The following is a 17,847-nucleotide window of genomic DNA, read 5'->3' on the forward strand; positions in this document are numbered from 1 at the left end:
TTTCTGATTCAGTTCTTTAAGGCCACTCAAAACCTTGAGGACAGATACAGATAAAACAACAGACCAGGGACGCACTTTCCAAGCCATCAAAATAGTAACTTTGATTTATTCAGTTTGTTTTTCTCCTGATGATGGCTCATTTCCTGATCTGCTCTAGGGGAGCAAAGCACATGTCTTCTCGCACTGGGGAATCAGGAGCTGCCACACACTCCTGGCCATTTTAACTCCTGTTAAGTTGTTTGGATCCCAGAGCAGATTAGATGAATATCGTCTTTCATTTCTGATTCTAAACATTACTGTTCATATGGAATAAGATTTGCTACAGATGTCCATTTTAGTGGAAGACAGAAAGGATTTAAGGACATCACCCACCTTCACTGCCCTTGAATGTGTATGATACCAGGTATGAGGTCAGGTGGGTGGAATATGTAGATACTTGGTTTCATCACAGGAGCCATATACAAGAATTAAAAACTGAGCAAAACCAGTGCTGCAGTGGAAATGAAATAATTATATTAATCTGCTTTAGGGCAACTGGTGTTAGATTAGAGCTAATCAATTAGCCACGCAGAACACATAATAGCCTCTATAATAGGACATCATACAGAGGCAGCAGATGGATTTTTGAAGACTAACAAAGAGACTTAGACACCAGATTGATTGACTTTCATTATCTCTTCACACTTTTTATAACCACAGAGCAACTCCCTTGGCTGGCATGCACTCACTTGGGTCAGTTGAGCTGAGTGGAACTAAAGAGATTTGCAAAAGCTTACAGTCAATTCCTTACACCTCTTTTTCCCCTCATTCTGCTTGCACAACTTAGCTTTACTTGCAATTTCAATCTTTTGGGCAGCCTCTACAACTTATAAGAGGAAATTCTATGCAGAAGTAATTTATTAAAAATAAATCATTCCACTATAAAAGTTTTCTTGGTTGAACATCTCCTACCTCCCTTACACCTACACTTGGTGATCTATGACTATGCTGGGGAGGGGACATTATTACTTTTCTATTTTCTTTTCATCAAAATGTCATTTTTCAAACATTTTCTCTGGATGCTTGCACATATGAGTAGTTCTGCTGACTCTGTTATTATGTGGAACAAGAAATGTTGCAAAGAACCAGTCCTCTGTGAATAGTCAAAAATGCTTAAAAGTAGATCATTGCCCCTAGACATTAGACTCAAATTTCTGAATGAGCCAGCTTGAAATCGAATGTGAGCTCCCATATTTCTGCATCTAACTTTGATAATTTTAGCTGATGTTCCTTCAGTGACATTCAAACGTTTGCACATTCAAATACTTTTTATAGCCCACAAAATAGTTTTGTTTTTTCATGCTTTTTATCAAATCAAGCAGAGAGAAAGAAAAAGGATTTAAAATTAGTGATTTATTTAATCTTTCCCAGAAGTCCTTTGCTATTTCTTTGTATTTCAATCCATCACTAGGAATAGTGAGAAAAGGCTAAAACAATTGAAGGTGCCGAAAGTCTTCATGGTAATGTAGATATCAGTTTTCATGAAGCTGTCAAGAAAGTACTGGCATGCAAAATTTCAGTATTAATGTAATAGCTTAGATAATTTTGTTATTTTTATTTTCACTCAAGCACATTCTGGATGTACATATCTACCAAAAGAAAGGGAATCTCTAATATGCATTATGAGCAACAATATATAGTTGTATACATTTTTAAAAGAGGAAGGCATCTCATCCTCTAGCATTTGAGGCTACTAAGAAAACTGTTGGACAGTGAAGGATTAATTCTGATGAGGACTGAATTCTTTGAACATTAAAGCTGCCACTGGTTTGTACAAAGTGGTTTGTTTTAATTGTTCTTAGCAAGTATGTCCTGGATTGCTAGACATGATTTTAATTTATAATGGTATTAACACAGCAGTTTGTTGCATTGTCACTTTTGGGAAGCATGAAATGAGCCATGAGAGTTACTGGATTTGTTTGTAGGCACATGGGCAAGTTTCGTCACAAAATCATTCTCTTGGGACTGAACAGTTCATACTTGGATTTTTAAACTAAAACAAGACAGACACTAAATATTTCAGCAAAATTCTGTTTTGTACTGGAGCTTCTGTTGGAAGAAGAGCCTAGAGAGGGTGAATTTGAATTTAAGTTCTATGTTTGTTGTTTGTGTTGCTACAGAAAATCCCAAATGTGCACTGGGATCCCACTGACAAACCCATATCCCTATAGCGATCATTCTGTCTGCAAAGGACTTTTCCTTATTTCTCCACCTGTGGGAACAGACTGAAGAATAAATCAGGGAATTGCCCTAACTGCATCATGAGTGTTGTGTGAAAGTACAAATCCATCTGCAGCATTTCCTGCAGCAGAGGGATGCACATCTCAGGTGGGTCTGACCCCGTGTTGCGCAGCTCCCTGTGGGGATGATGACAGTGTCCTCACACTCGCACTCTGCTGTGGGAGGTGGGTGTAGAACTGCTCCATGATCACCTGGACAGCCTTTCTCACCACCTTTGGATGCATCTCATGTCACCAGTGGCTGTGGAAAGGGAGCAAAGCTTGAGGAAAGGCTGAGGGAGCTGGGCTGCTTAAGGCTGGAGAAGAGATGACTGAAACACGACCTCATCAATGCCTGTATCTGAAGGGATGGAGAGGATGGAGTCAGGCTTTCCTCAGTGGTTCCAAACAATAGGACAAGAGGCAACAGGCAGAAACTGGAACACAGAAAGCCCCACCTGAACATGACAAAGAACTTCTTTAGGGTGATATCACTTTTCTGTAATAAACTTCCTAATATAAACCTGATTTTTATGATTTTTTTCACATTTGTTTAATTCCCGTAGGCTTTTGACATCCACCACAGCATGACAGTCTAACACCATGACACCACAGTTTAACTCAGCACTGTGTGAGCAGATGTTTTCCTGGGACCTAACACTGGGTAATTTTTTTTGATACTTAACTATTTCATGCATCACAAGAAAAAACAAACAGCCATTTCCAATATAATGTGATCAGGAGTAGCAGAGATAAACTGTATAAAGTACAAATGTGATAAAGAACCTAAAGGACTACTACTATCACAAAAGTAGCTAACAAAGAACATAGGCTACCTCAACGCTTCCCTTCGTATCAGCAGCCTCTCCCAGAAATACTCTTTGTTCAAACTGTTCGGGATCCTACGACTTTATTCATGACCTCCACTTCCAGTTTCTCTGTGAGTATTTTACGTGTCAGAAAAAGTCTGTTCTTTAGCATCAATCACCCTGAAATTGCATCACAGGGGCCAAAAGAGCTGGAATCTTGGATCTTCTGCATACTGAGAAGGAAAGCTCTGTAAAACATATGGAATGACTTGGAAGTGTGTGGCAGAGAAAAGGCAGGTGGATGTTTTGGCAGTACCACCTGGATGGTGTCAGGGATAGGGCTTGGGTATTCCACTCACAAAACCCCATGCCAGCTGGGTCAGCATGGCAGGCAGAGCACTCATTTCTATGGATGTACACTCAGAATTGTTTCCAGATTGTCCAGCCTGGCAAAGTGAAGCTGAGTAGCATTCAGTCATAGCAAACATCTCCCTGCCATTTTCATTCCTGAGAGTTTTGTGTGCCTGACAACAGCCCTGCTGCTCCTCAGGTGAATATGTCTCGCAGGTTTCCTGTGACAAATCTGCACATATGCTGCAATATGTAAACAGCAGCATTGGCTTTCCCTGGAAATATTCAATATGCATCTGTTAGTAGGATCAAATCTTCACACATTTTCCAATCTGTTTATTAATACACTGATCAGACTACTTTGGCAACAGTAGTGTTCTTGCTAGCAAAACACCCTACCATTGTGAAACGTGTAGAGATGCCAGTTTGCCATGAGAATGGTTCCAAAATGTTTTAGTTTGGTATTCTAGCCAAGAGCTAAACTATTATCTAAGCTGCTTGTTTCCCATTCCATGTTCTTATTGAGTGCTGAGAACTCCACTGTTTTTTCCTCTACAACTGAAACTCTCTCCTTCTGTAGCAGACAATCAGAGGCAATTCTCTGTGATAAATAAAGAACATGACCACTTATGTGGTCTTATGTGCTATCTGAACTGTTGGGATGCTTATTCGATATCCTTACTTCATGTCCTATACTCCAGGGCTTAGGATAATTGGGTAGTTATGTTTACAAGCTGGAAAACTTGGGATAAAATCTAGGCAAAGCTAATTGTTTTGTCCTTCAGAATGAGATTCAGCTCATGGACTAAACCTAAATTTGGACATCTATATGTATATTCCTACTTGCGAAACTGTGTGCTGAGTTTGCCATTGTAGTGGCAGCATATGCAGATATGTATTAGAGCACCTCAGATGCTTTGAGTCCAGAGTAGTCAAAAAAAAAAAAATAAAAAAAAAAAATCCCAGAAGAGAGGTCTATATTCAGTTTTACAAAACTAATAAGCATGAAACTTGTCAGATCAAATGAGAAAGATTAGTAAGGTTAGCAGGAAGCATGAAAACTCCCCAGTTATAGCTGGTTTACAGGATGACAACACAGTTTAAAAGAACATTCTAGGAAATAAGCATTGTTTCCCATTATTTTGATACTTCCTTTAGCATCTGAAAATGCAAGTATGCCAATACAGTGGTGCACTGGGACATAGCAACTCTTGGGGCATTTTAAGAGCATTAAATTAAAAAACAATCAAATGAATAAGTAAAAACATGGCCTCCAATCTGTTACAATAGTTTATTTTATAGCACTGATGGACAACACTATTTATAGACTTGAAACTTCTTGAGTGGAAAAAGTTAACAAAGGTATGTTCCTTTCATAAAATGGTCCAGTTGCCTTTGCACATCAGAGCATGTTCTCTGTCTGTGACACTGGAAAGGCAGTGGGTTTGGACTCATATAATCCTCTCCATGAAGACTTTCAGGCTGTAGCAATCATCCTCACTGGAAGCGATAACCCTCCCATGCTGCAGCATGACTTCTGCATTTCACAGCTTTATCTGCATTCTCCCTTTATCTGATGGAAGTAGACATTTTTTACATAACAAAGCTGTTAATTAGTTCTTGAAAAGATTGATAGGGACTTATTTTGTAATAATTAGAGCTAATGCCATTGCTCCTGAGGCTAAGGCTGTGCTGGAACAGAGATTGACAAGCTTTGTAGTTAAACAGAGATTCAAAGGCACTCCATAAACAAACCTGTTTTATGAAGGTTTAATACACATATGCATGCAAAAGCTGTGTATACCAAGTGTGTTTTGCAAGAACACACTGTGTGAAGGAAAAACAAACTTTCAGATGATGTAATGGAATATAACATAGTAAAGTAGCTGTATTTCTTACAGGCATCTGAATTTCTAGACTAAATTCTCTCTACTTTTGCATATCCAGTGCTAGAAATAAAACAATTTAGCTTTTCTATGGAACTCCTAAAATAAACACATTTCTAAGGCTAAAGCTCTGCCTTCAAGCCCCTAGAAAACTGTCATTTACTTCACTGGATTATTTGGATGATGAGCACATAACAGGAGATATCAATAGTTAAGTCAGAAAGAGGGGTAACTATCCATACACTTTAGAACACAAAAATAGTTGTTTAGATTTCAATTACTTTTGTCAAAAATAAATGCAAGGTAGGCCTTTATTTAGCACCTTCTGAACCATTGCTTCTTCACTGGAGAAAACAGGGAGCTCAGAATCACAGAAAGGTTTGGGTTGGAAGTGACCTTAAACATCATCTCATTCCAACCCCCTGTCATGGGCAGGGACACTTTTCACTAGACCAGGTTGCTCAAACCCTTATCCAGCCTGGCCTCAGACACTTCCAGGGTGGTGCATCCACAACTTCTCTGGGCAGCCTGTCACCACCCTCTCAGGACATAATTTATTTTTAATATCTAGCCTATATCTACCCTCTTTCATCTTAAATCCATTTCCCTTTATCCTATCACCACAGACCTGCACTAAGGTCTTCCTCAAGCCTCCTCTTCTGAACAGCTCCAGCCTTTCTTCACAGGAGAGGTGCTCCCTCCCTCTGACCATTTTCCTGGCTCCCCTCACTGAAAGGTTTTACTGATATGACACTTTAATGTATTTCTTTACTATGAAGGAAAGATTTTTTTAAAATATTTAAAAGTATCTCTGTCTTAAATCCATCTGCAAAGTACACATTCTGCACATTCTAGATCCATTAGTAAACCTACCTTCTCTGAAAAAAATAAAATCTAGTGTTTTTAAGTTCCTTTTCCATGATCTCTGCTTACTTGCTCATAGTCTCTGATATATTTTCTGCTTGAAAGCAGCTGAAAGAATGCTTCATGTCTGTAAGGTGTAAACACCATAAACCATTTTTTTTTGGTGATACATACCTGCTGCTCATAAAGTTACTTAAAAACTGCAGAAAACCCCCAAAATATAAGTACTATGAGAAAAGGAGAAGAAGGAGTGACTGCTGGCAAGTCAGCATGATACATAAGTTTCATGGCACATGGACATCAAATACTATGCAGGATGAGTGTTCCAGCAACCAAAGGGAGGTATCTATTAACATATAATTAAACAATGGAACTCAAGAAGTGCTGTGGACAATCAGATCAAAAGGCATAACTGACCAATTCATGAAAGGAAGGGACTGGGGGAGGTTTTCTCACATGAAGACACCGCCTCAGACTTGAGGAGGCCATTTTAGCTTCAAATGAAGTCTTTGGCAGGGTTTGTTCAAGTGTGTTCCTGCGTAAAAATACCACTTGCCTGCATTGATTTTGCTGTGATCACCATTGTTGAACACCAGACACTGATACAGATGGGCCCTTGGGCTGTTCCAGGACTGTTTGTTCTGAGCTCCTGTGAAGTTGTTTTTTTTATTTGGATGTGGTGTTCAATGTCTCAAACCAGAAGGTGCCTTTCTGTTCAGACAAGGCATGAAGGATGAAACTTAAGCAGGGAAAAATTCAAAAGCAGACTTCAAATCCTGACTCCCTGGTAGTTTACATGGCAGTTTAACCCAGCCTGTGAATTCAGCAGAACAAAGCCTGGGTGTGGGTCCTTTGGGCAGACGTGTCCTTGGGAGCCAGACTGCACAGACGGCCACTGAGCACTGATGCCATGCAGGAAGCTGGTCATTTAGAAAACTTTCCTCCTCTCCTTCCCAAACTTGCTAGCATGTGCCAAAGGGAGTAGGCCTTCTGAAGTCCCATTTTTGCATCCCTGGAACAACTGGCTTGCCCTGACCACTGAACTATAACAGCTTATGGGTCCAGTGCTCCAGCATGAGCCACCTCACCTGGTGCTTGGATCTCAGTGCTCTAACAGTGCATTCAGCTTTAAAGCCAAGAACAAAAGAAAGTGTCCTGAGAGTATGGAGCTGTGAAGTAACCACATGCACCATTTCTGAAGTAAAGCACATTTGTAAAGCTACAAACTGACCTCTTGCTCAAAACACTACATTCTTGTACAAGCAGTATTCCATTCACCTTAAAATTGAGTACAGCTGCCCAGGATTGACTTAATCCAGCTCTATGGAAAGTTTTCTGTGTGATAAATATGACTTAATTTCAGATGTTAATAATTTCTCCTTTATTTTTTCCAAGTCTTATTTCTAACCATATATATGAACCATTGAAGCTTCAAAACTTTATAGCAAAATTCTAAGAGCAGGTCATTTTATCCTTAAATGTCCTTAAATGAATATAAGGAAGCACATACTCAGATTGAAAAACTGTGCAAGTAAGGTGCCTATGCTACTTGAAACTGGAAGAGTTTGCCTTAAATTAGTATTCACAGCTACAAAGAGATGGCAGGGATCTACATTAGGGAGCCCAAGACATCTTTTAGGTGCCACTGACATTCATCAAAATGCCACCAAACCCTTTAGGTAATATAAGTGCCTAGATTAACAGACTAAGGTGTCTGTGACAAAATTACAGCATCGTGCTGCTTTTTGTGTAATTAATGGACATAAAATAACTCCTACAGGTTGAGTCCAAGTGGCTGCATCAGGATTTTGCTCATCAGAGCAGATCCTTTTTCTCAGAAGGGAATAAAAAGATGGACATTAGTCTCCCACATGTTATCCTTTGTGATTATTCCACATAACTCCCCATGTGACATCTGAACTGAGAAACTCCAGAGAAGAAGGTTCCTGAACTGAATGTAAATCTTAGCCTGTCCTAACTCCACGTGAGAGTGGGATTTAAGCACCCCCCCGACATCTCCCAAATCTTGTTTACTGGGGAAAGATAACTGAGGCCCAGGCTGACTGTCATCTATGGTGAACTGCTCAGGGGTCTTTGTTTTGAAACACTGCAGCGTCTTCTGTGCTGCAGAGCTGCAGGTCAGCTTAGGAGCAGTCCAAGAATTTGCAATTCTGTGTCTGTTTTGAGGATGTCCAGGAGCAAGGTACTGAAGTCAGGCCTCCACCCTCCAGCACGACTTCATCCTCAGGTTTTGCCTGCCTCACCTGCATGGTCCAACCCAACAGACTTGCTTACAGCTTGTCCAACTCCATAACAGATCTATAAGTGCAATACCGGTGCCTGCCCACACACTCCATATTTTCTAGGTTGCAAATTCCCTTCTTCTGAGATTAAAAATGATTTTGTATGAAATACAGCACTATTCATTTGAGCAGCAAGTGGAATGCAATTTTCTGTACAACCTGTTCGTGTTTTTGTTATAATTATCTATAAGGTTAATTAAATCATGGGGAGATGAAAGTTAGAGGCTTTTCTTAAAGAAAATCTGTTATCTTTCTAAATCAAATGGAAAGATTTCTTTTCAAAACTTCCTGCCAATTGAAAACATGGAGAAAGTTTTTTCTAAAATTATTTCTAAAAAAAGTAGGGTCTTTTTGATTTTTTTTCCAAAAACTGAGAAAGTTTCCTGAAATCCTGAAACTACACTAAGAAATTAGAAGGGACAAAACTAGCAACCAACTCTCTCCTTTCCCTCACACTTTCTGGATGCCAGAGCTATTCCCACTACCCTCAAACTTCTCCCAAACACTTTCTCATCGAAATACTCCAATCTTAACCTGTTACTCCATCCAGAGACAACTCAGCTCCTGCTGTTACCAAGTACAAACCCGATGAGAAAAGAACTGAGCAACACCACAAACATTGCTTGTTCTGAAAATAAGTACATTTTACTTACCTATTCAACAAACAGAACAAGCAAAATCAATCCAAGAAATCATTTTGCAAAACATTGCACAGGGCAATTCATTCTCCTCCTTGACAGAAGAAAATGATGGAGATCATTTGCATATGAGAGCTGTTCATTATGTGTAGAAATGGTTATAAAAAATGTTGTCAGCACTTTTTCATCGAAAAAGGTTGTTTTAGCAACAGTGATATATTTAAATACAATGTTATGTTGCTTCCAGCAGGAGCTTCTTTGATCTAAAGAAATGAGCATTTCATTTATCAATGCATTAAAAAATGTCCTCTGTAATCTGCTATGATTTTTCATCTTGCGTGTTAGTTTTGGCACAGGATTTCACAGAATTTTGTAACTAGCACATATGTAATCACATAAAAAGTAATAATAAAAATTCAAGGAATCTGGAAACTGAATTCAGGGCTGGTCAAAGTTCTGTTCAGGTCCAGCAACACCCATTAACACATTTAGTGCATAGTTACCCTCATAACTATATCTATATGCAGGTAGATATAAAGCTATCCTTATAATAGTAGCCAAGCCTTCTACCATGGATTTTTCACCTTTCAGTTGTTGCTCGAACCTTAAAAACTTCAACTGAATTCATTTATATCAGGTTTAAGTCTTAAAAACAAATGTCCTGAAGAAGTTTATTCCACAGGGCATCAACTCCTATAATTATAGTGATTTAAATGATATCTTTTATAGTTTTGTATATACAAAACTTCCTGCCTGATTTGCTCAGTTTCCCAAAGGTTGAAGAGCTTGCATTGTCTTTTATCCCATAATTTTCCTATGGTTTATTTTAATTTAGTTGATATACTCAACAACTCATACCCTAGAGTACAATTCCTTCACAGATTCCTTTTCACATGGAGGAATTTACATGATTTTTATGTGCATACATTTAAGATATTCAAAAATCATCCTTCTTACAGGCTTACATTAAGAAATAGTAGTCTTTTCTTTTTCCCTTTCAAGGTAAAAAAGAAACTTATCTTTTATTAGCAGTGAGCCAAGAATTTGTCCTGTTCTCATTGTGCTCACACATAATGAATATTTTCAATAATAATCTTAATGAACAAGTCAGGGAATTAGTTGGCTGCATAAGTGATTACGATCAGGTCACTTAAAGGGTAAGACAATCTCAAAATTAGTGAGGCACTGGGGAGGGCTATTTAGAACATTTCAAAATGTATATGTTGAGATATTCAAGAAACCTTTTTAACTCCATCTTTTGCTATAAAGAAAAGAGCTCCCACTGGCTGACAAATGACAAACCATCCATATATAATTTAATTTGTTTTGTATAATTTTACACATTATTTTGTTTGGAATGAAAGACACAAGTTTGCAAGGCTTCTCAGCAAGTCTCTACTTGAATTTCTGCATTTTGGTAGTGCACAGCAGGATAAATATATGCAGTTTCTTTCTCCCTTTAAGTAATAGAGACAGACAGTGGAATAGACACATATCTATCTATGAAAAGTGCTTGGTGCAGTTCCTTTAGTCAGGCAGGTCAGCAGCCGATAACACCAGGATGTGATGACCATAAGGTGCAGGGTGTGTTGTGTGTGTCCTTCCCTCCTCTCACAGCTCCTTGTCCAGTCAGGATTATCAATCAGGACGGTGGTTTAAGTGTCATAAAATATTTTAGAAAACTTTTGTATGTTACACTGCATTTTATTCTCATTAATGATGTCTTTCTATGTGATGATGTACAGCAGAAATGCTGAGCATTACACACGTGAATGTTTGATAGTAGAAAAATAAAATGACAAAAGGCAAAACTGAGATGATGGTGTGGATTTGTCTGACAAACAGAAGAGGAGCTAAGATAGGATCAAACTGGTATGGAACAAAAATCATTATATCTGTGAACACCGCAGAAATGCTTTTATAGGGAGAAGCAATATGTTGTAAACTCTGCTGATATTGCATAATTGACTGTCTCTGCTCATGGCTTCATGAGGGTCTGTGTAGAATTCCAACTCAATAATGAGGATGAAAAGCCAAAGGCAAAAAACCATCCTGGAGAAATTAGTTTGTCAAGGTAAAAATGCTTTTGAAGTTCATGTTTTAATTTATTCTGAAAACAGACCCCAAATGAACCTCAGCCAAAACCCCTCTCACTGCAAAATGTTGACACTTTTAAAGGATTTTACTGCTTTCACTTGACATGTCAAGTGGGGTCTGCCCACACCTAGCACAAATTAGCCATTCTGTATTGAAACCAAGATTCTGAAGTTATGGCTGCTATACACAGAAGACCAACATGTTCAATATACTTCAGCTCTAGCCCACTCCTCCAATGGAAAATGAGTAATTTATAATTTTATTTTAATAAATTATTTCACCACTGTTTCTTTTTTGAGAAAACAGAATGTATTACTTGGCGTAAGTGGTAGGATATTGTGCAATTCACAACAGAGTTCATATTTTCAGTCCATTGCAATGTTTCAGCACAGCTTCACCGAGGTCATGGCTGCTGCATCAGCCAAGGATCTGCTATTGAACTGTGCTGCAAATTTAGTGTGCAACACACAGAGACAGGAAAAAAAAAAAACCCTATTCATAAAGAAAAAGCAGGAATGAAGGCTTGAGTGCTTGGTCGAAAAACCTCCCATAGCAAAAAATGTTACAGTTATTGTTAATTTCAATGGCTCACAATTCACTCTTTACCAAGCCACACCAGTATTTGTTTTGGAGTATTTTGCTATATCAGATATAGAAAATAACACAGCTTAAAAGCCATGGACAGGGCAAACTGACATAATAAAACACAGAGAAATCAGCAGAGCTACCTGGGATACCAAAAATACAACAAAAAAACCCCTCTCTGTAAAGTCTATTGTTTATGTCAGCAGAAAGACTTGAGATGAAAAAAGAGTGACAAATTACAAACATTTGCCTTTTTTTAATGAAAAAAATATGTTCGCTTTAATCAAATATGGGAATGTACAGCACCTACTTAAAATCCCTCTTTCTGGTTCCAGAAATGAAAAAAGAGCACAACTATTCAAAGCAAAACCAAATCTTTTCCTTTCCTCATCCTTGCTCCTGCAAATGCCACTTTTTTCCAAGTATCGGAGGAGGGTGCAAAGATTCCTCTAAAGGACACATGCAAAATAATCTGCTAGAAGAGAAGATCTGCTTAGAAAAATAGATGCCATTTTTGAACGGTGCTCTCCTTGAAAAATGCTAGAACTGAAACTTAGGCCTACTTTCACACATTATATTTCAATACATTTATATAATGTTTTAATATATAGTATTATATAAATTTATATATATTATTATATAGATTTATATAATGTTGATATATATATACCTCTCATATATATCATGTTATAAAGATGTTAGTGCCACTGTGGGGTATCAGTTAAGAAAAATACGGGAGGTTTCTGTACTACAGTTTCCTTCACAAATTGGTTAGTTTATGTCTGCCAGAAGATTATCTGTTCTTTGGAGAACATATGTAATATGACAGTTGTAAATTCTATCACATTTTTCTTCTTGAGTGTTCATGGACAGGATGCTGCACTTTAAAGGAATTCTGTGAGACTAAAAATTTGAGGTCAGTGGGTCTGGATGTCTGTAACTGAGTAGATATTCTGTGTTTAATTAAGTGGCTGATCCTGAGAAAAGAATCTGCTGTTTCTCCTAACCTGAAGATGTAACTACTCAAAACTTTAAGAGTCATTCCCCAAAACTGAGATTAGCAGTTGAAGAACCCATCCTGTGACTCATGGGATCTGAGATTCACAATTCAAACCTCCCTTGTTTTGCAGGGGAGTAGTGAAATTTGGCTGGCTCTGGGAATTTTCCCTGGTGGATTCTATCTTGCCTTAATTGCTTTGCAGACTTCTAACCTGCCCATTTCCCCTTTGGACTACACAGGAATAACAGTGACATTCTGGGGCTATGGGTGTTTCCTGCTTAAAAAAATACAAAATCCTGAGGCCCTTTGGTGATTGAGTGCCATGTAGAGGTCTTGACACAGACAAATTCCTGCAGCAGCCTTGAGAGGGGCTCATGGTGATTTCAGGCAGAAATTCCCACCTTCATCTCTGTCCAGCTGCTCCTTCCCACAGCTGGGGTCTTCAGCTAGTCCTTCTAAATTTGGCAGAGGTGTTTGTGCATCCCCAGCTTACCTCCTTTTCACCCAGTTTGTTCTCCCACACGTCCTCCTTCCTCACCCTCACTGCTATTTGTCACTTTTCCCATTGCAGCCCCTGCTGCAGCATAGATCTTTCAGAAATGGAGTTAAGGGAAAAAAACCCCATGTCCTATATTGAAAAACTACAGAGTGCTACAGATTGCATCTCTGTAATTGTTCTGGTTTTCTGGTGGTTTTTCCTGTGGATTAGGATGAAAATCTGGAACTCCTGATTGTCTCCAGATGAAAGTAAAACATAAAATTCTGTTCCCAGAGTGATCTTCCTTTGTTATTTTTGTGCATGTTTGGTTTTGCATTGAAATATTATTATAATAACTTCTGCTGCTACTTTTTTTTTTTGTGTGTAGGGTTTGCAAAACCTCTCATTGTTCTATCCCAGAAATAAGTCTGACGTGCATGAGCTGCTTCTCTTGATGCACAGGACTTTGATTCTGATGGCCACATTTGAAAGGAGCGGAACTAATGGGCATTGTCCATTACAAAAATACCATTTTGATTCATGGTTTGGATTTTGTCTTGTCAGTGGTGTGGTATCACAAAACAAGGCTTAGATATTTTTCAGTGAATTCCAAGCCAACAGTTTTGGCATATGAAGAATGTGTGCCTGCAGAGGCATCCAAAGATATGCCATAAAGCCATGAGCACAGAACCCATTTCTGCCACAAGCACCACAAAAACCAGGAGTGAGTGGCTTCAGATCACTCCAAAAACCACCTAGATCCTTGCCAAGTCTGTTTGCCTTTATAGTTTAATTCTAGAGTCAATAAACACAAAGAAAAGACCATCAAATTAACAGTATGCATGTAATTTACAATTAGAGCATGCAACTGGTATATCATAAAAATATGGATACAGTCTGTCTCTGGGCTGAATGGAAAGAACCACAAGTTTTGACAACTTGCACCTGCAATGTAAATTTGCTGGGTTTTTAGAAGAGTAAAATACTGCATTACATGTACACAAAGTACATATTCCTTAGCTATGGTCCTCTTTTGAAACTGAGATCCTGAACAATGTTGCCAAAAGAAACAGCTTTTGTGCTTTCAGACAGCCAACATCTTATAAAACCAGGCAGATGAATGATGTTATGTGTAAGGGATGAATAAAAATATCAAAGACTGAAGTTCCAAACAGGCTTTGCAGGCCAAGAAAACGGTATTAAAATTCATTTCATAGAAAATAAAAGCAAATAACATTGGGACCAACCTGGGCACTTAGTTCTGCTCCAGAAGCTAAAGGCTTGTGAATATTCCTGAGGCAGATTGATCCCTCTTTTTTCAGTGAAACTTCTTAAGGTTTTGGACACATTACTACTCTGCGTTTGTTCGTTGATAATAAAGGTGTGAGCCTATGGTTTATGGAAGTTTTTTGGTAAGTGGGTATTATTGCTCTTTGATGTTGATAGTATTCAGAGTCATGCTCTTGTATTCTGGCTTTTGAATTTGGGATGAACCTTTTGCCATCAATGTCAGAAGACTGGATTTCATTCTGACTAAAACCAGAAGAAAGTTTTTGATAATTAGACTGACAGCCTTCACAATTTAAATGACAGAATTGCATTAACCCCCCCGACTTATGCTTGAGTTAGCACCTAATAATGAAACAGCATGAATGTAATTCCTCAGTGATCTCCGAAGTTATATATTAGTGTACAATTTAAATTTAAAAAATCCCCATTTTATGTTAATGAAAGAATTGAACACAATATTAATCAACAAAGGCACACACTGCTTTTTTCTCATGCCAGTAAAATATACAGGTGAAAATTTCCTCTCTGTTCTTCAAAGCAATTGCCAGTTCAATCTGCATTCAGTTATTTATATGTAAAACATCAAAATTGATACCATAGCTAAAGACTTCAGAAAGAGTTAGATCAATTTATTAAATATTATACAAATGCACAGAAAAATCCATTATTTTCCTGGGCTACACCAGATTTTAATCAGCAACCATGAACTGACCATCAAAGGTGATAAGAAGAATGGCATTATAGAGACAAACATCCCCCGTGGGTTAGTTATGGGTGAGAGTCACTTCACCTGACGTGATATATCTGCAGATTAAAGTTCAGACAATGAACTAGTCACCATGCTCTGCCTTTGGGGGGCTTCCCCAAAGGAGAAGTCATCTGACCTTTCTAGAGCAGGATCACGTATTCTTTGGAGGTGCCTGTTTCCCTTCTTGGACTAATTGGGAGTCTCAGGTGACTGGATCATAATTAATGTCTTACTTTTGGCTTGTACTTGCATGGTTGATCTTTCTGCATGACCAAGGCATATCCCAAAGAGAGGAACAGAAGAGGTCACAAGCTGCAAAATAGGAAGTGAGGAAACAAAAGTATACTTTTACCAGTATTTTTTAAAATGCCTTATTTAATGAGAATATTCCTCCTTTATCTTATGTTTGGTCTTCTCTAGAAGAGGGCTGCTGTACAGAGGAATTCTGGCAGCAATCCTCAGTGTTACAAGATACATCTTGGAAGAATGTAGGAAGCTGGATCATCCTCTGTCCCTTGGTCACATAAGTTACAGCTCGGTTATATATTTGAGCTTTTTATGGCCTTGCAGATGCTTCTATTGTGACCAGTCACTTAAATTGTCTCACTCATTCTATTTTATTTGTGTTTTATTATTTTCTATTGAAATACATTCTTAATTTTTTTTTTTTTCTCAACCAAGAACTTCACAAATAGAACAGTGTGATTCTTTGATCCCCTATGACATCCAAATATAGAATAGATGTAAGTACCCCCATGTAATTACTCCCAGGTAAACTCTAAAGTTATCAGGTATTTTTAGCCTGTTTAGACGTAACCCAGAAATCCCTAAAATACATCTGGATCTGCTCTGCTTTTCAGTTTTGCCAACAATACATTTATGTCTGGTAAATAGTCTTTTGGGTCTCATGTATTCAGAGACCTTCAAGTACCAAAATAATTTGCTGTTGAACCTTTGCCTTCCAAAAATCAGGATGATGAAACATACTGCTACAATGGGATTTGCTCTAACACTACCTAAAAATCAGTTACCTTGATAATAATCATGGTTTTTAGCTATGGGAATGACTTCTCCAGAGATTTATCTTCTTTCCAGTTACTTGGCTATTTCTCTTCTACAACACTCTTCCTCCCAGTTATTTAGCTCAGGACTGGCACTTTTTCTTATGTATCTGTTCTAGCTCAACTTGAGGTTGAAGGTTGAACTTGGGGATCATCCACTGAAATTCCTGAGTCAAGTCAGAGATAACTAATCAAATCGCAGTTTTGGCCTAAAAGTACTTCTCTACATAAATGAAGTCTTCTCATCTAACTGACATTAATGTGTAGCTGCCAAGTAGCTGAGACTGAAATAATTAATAAATAGTAGTATATTATGGAAATATGTTTAGAGATATCAATGAAAGAATATATGTTATTAGCTTAATTTCTTTTTTTTTTCTACTTCCAATATAATTATTTAACTAGGAAAAAATTAAGCTGATAATATTTTTCTGTGCTGAACAAAATTGTTGAAAGTAACCAATTTGTAGAAATTGCATTCTTCATTTTTAATATAAAGCTGTAGTTTATTTAAGCTTGACAGAGACCTGAAAGCACCTGGAGCTTTGCATTGACTTGGTAGATGCAGTGTCTTTTCACATGTAAATACCCTTGGTGTAATGTCTGTTTCCAAAAACATTTTGTGAGTGCAGCAACTGCATTGCAGCTTCTTTTCTATGGCCTCAGGTTCTGCTCTCATCACAATCGATGTCCCAAGTCTTCATTTACTGAAAGAAGAAAATTTGAACGAGATAATGTTAAAAACCAGCAAACCAAACCAATTCCACATTGCAGTTCATGTCTGTAGTTTGCTAAGACAGAAGTTATCTCTCCAAACCAAAGTATCAAATGCTGGCTCTCGAATGCCCTGGGATCCTTCCCATTTCGGGTCAAGTTACAGTCTTCTCAGCTGATAGAGCCACAGAATATATCAGCATTTTATACAGATGCACATGGTTTCAATGATGCTAAACTTTTTAGATATTATTTTGTTGCAGTTGTTATTTTACTTTTTAAGCCCTAGCCCTGAAGACTGAATGGCAGCCAGGGATAGCCACATCCAGAAAGGCTGCTGATGTAAACTGAATAAAATCTAGTATAAAGCTGAATCAATGATTTATACTGAAAGTAGAAATATACAAAATCAATTAACAATCTGTTAGTTTAATTTGAATAAAATAACTTTCCATCAGACTCTGACAGCAATTCTGTTCAACAAGGAACACCAACATGTGGCAGCTCTGTTTCCAGGTTGTAATGCTGAGATGAATAGCACCTTTCATAACAGAGTCCTCAGTAACCTCTGGACTTGATCCTGAAAACACTTTGTATGTAATTATGTTGGCTTCAGCTGTACTACTTCAGGGTGGGTTTCACTCATTGAACATTAGACATTTAGAAGCAGACATGGAGGCTCCCTCTGCAGTCAAGGGAGAGATACAGAATACGCTAAGGAACAGGTTGTGCTCCTTGTCTGAAGTATTCTTAATTATTTTTTTT

The sequence above is a fragment of the Anomalospiza imberbis genome, chromosome 5 (assembly GCF_031753505.1).
Source record: "Anomalospiza imberbis isolate Cuckoo-Finch-1a 21T00152 chromosome 5, ASM3175350v1, whole genome shotgun sequence".
Classification (NCBI taxonomy): domain Eukaryota; kingdom Metazoa; phylum Chordata; class Aves; order Passeriformes; family Viduidae; genus Anomalospiza; species Anomalospiza imberbis.